Source organism: Malurus melanocephalus, unplaced genomic scaffold (assembly GCF_030028575.1).
Source record: "Malurus melanocephalus ecotype Western Australia unplaced genomic scaffold, MMel_1.1 scaffold_1795, whole genome shotgun sequence".
NCBI lineage: Eukaryota > Metazoa > Chordata > Aves > Passeriformes > Maluridae > Malurus > Malurus melanocephalus.
This window is the reverse complement of record NW_026625027.1, coordinates 15341-17205: the sequence shown is the minus strand read 5'-3', so window position 1 is coordinate 17205 and position 1865 is coordinate 15341. Positions and strand designations below refer to the sequence as shown.

At 49.1% G+C, this 1865-nt stretch overlaps 1 long non-coding RNA gene across 1 annotated transcript; it reads left to right on the top strand.

Annotated features, from left to right (window-relative positions):
- Positions 1-6: 6 nt before the first annotated feature.
- On the top strand, positions 7-820 carry LOC130587347 (uncharacterized). The gene is made up of 3 exons (XR_008966777.1): positions 7-87; positions 178-239; positions 631-820. It is a non-coding gene; the product is annotated as an uncharacterized LOC130587347 (long non-coding RNA).
- The last annotated feature ends 1045 nt before the right edge of the window (positions 821-1865 follow it).

The window sequence follows — 1865 nt, the reverse complement described above, 5'->3', positions numbered from 1 at the left end:
TTCGTGTCCTGTGCCCGGGAGGCCGGGGTGCCCTGTCGGTGCCTCCGGTTCACGGCGAGTCTGGAACAAGCACGGCACAACTGCAGGGTGAGGAAGGGTCTGAGCGGGTCCTGAGGGGTTTGGGGTGAACCCTCAGCACCCCCTGAACYCCTTTCTTTGGGTTTTCACCCCAAAAAGTTCCGGGATATGACGCAGACCGGCCACGTCCCYGTCACGGACGCTGTTCTGTTCAGCTACAAGTGAGGAGGAACTGGGGGGATGAGAGGGTTTTGGGGGGTCTGAAGGGATTTGGGTGTGACTGGGGGGACCCAGAGGGAATTTTGGGGATCTGGGGCATTTTGGAGACCCCATGGGGAAGATCAAAAGAGGCCCTGGAGGGATTTTGGGGTATCTGAGGGGGATTTTGGGGTATCTGAGGTGTTGTGGGGGCTCTGTGAGGAGAGTTTGGAGAGGCTTTGATGAGGTTGGGATAATTTGGGGCTGGTTTGGAGTTTTTTGCTCTTCTCTCCATTATTTAGCCCCATTACTCTTTTTGTTCGTTCCATTTTCTCTATTTTTCATCTCTTTTTGCTGGTTTTCCCCTCACTTTACCCAATTCTGGGTCATTTTTCCTCATCTCTTCCCTCTCAGGAAACACTTTGTGGCCCCCGACCTCTCCGAAGGCTTCTCCCAAATCCTCCAGATCCCCTTCGTGCCCCATTTCGGGGACCCCCCAGACCCCCAACGCCGGCGCCTCTTCTTCCAATTCAGCGATGGATGAAACCCCTCCTTGAACCCCCAATAAAGGCATTGCCCTTCTCCCAAATTTTGGGAAAATTTGGCTCCAAATGGGGTTTATTGTNGTTTCCATGGATTCGCCCTCTGTGGAGAGAAGTGGACAAGGGCTGGGTCAGGGACACCCCAATGTCCCCAAATCCCCTCCAGTTTACCCCTATTTATGCCAAATTTTAAACTTTTTATCTATTTTCTCCTTTTTTACCTGATTTCCATCTGATTTCCACTTATTTTTTATCCCCAATTCCTTAATTCTAACTTACTTTCACTGTTTTTCTCGGATTTTTAACCCATTTGTGCTCAACTTCCCCTGCATTTACCTAATTCCCCACATTTTGCTCCATTTGCCACATTTTTTTCTTCTACTCCTTCCATTTTTGCCCCTTTTGCCAAATTCCACCCATTTTTACCACTTTTCCCCGGGTTTTTTTGCCCAATTCTCTTATTTTTTCTTCCTTTCTTCTACTTCCACCCTACATCCCCCAACTTTTAACCATCTACCGTAATTCGGCTCAATTTTTACGCCTCCCGTCTCCCCCTCCATTTTGCCCCTTTGGTCCCCATTTTTGCCAAACTCCACCCATTTTTACCACTTCTTCCCAGTTTTTTTKCCMAATTTTTTTATTTTTCCTTCCTTTCTTCCACTTCCACCCTACATCCCCCAATTCGGCTCAATTTTTACACCTCCCTACTCCCCCTCCATTTTGCCCYGTGTTTCCCTCTGCCACRTCCCCTATGTCACCCACCCYRTTCTCCATTTTGGAGACACCGAGSTGTCCCCCTGCTGTCCCCAAGTGTCCCCAAATGTCCCCAGGTACTCACGGAGCTCGTTGAACAGAAAAGCCTCCTGATACTCCCTCATGTATTGGGTGGAGCGCGACTCGTCCAGGAACAGGGAATACACGCGCTTGATGTCCTCCACCCCCACCTCCGTTCCCTGGAGGGAATATAAATGTCAGAAGGGACCACAAAATATTTCAACTTATGTTTCTCACTCTCTTTTCCTATTTCCTGCCCTTTTTCCCCTCACATTTCTCACTCTTTTCCTATTTCCTGCCCTTTTTCCCCTCACATTTCTCACTCTTTTCCTA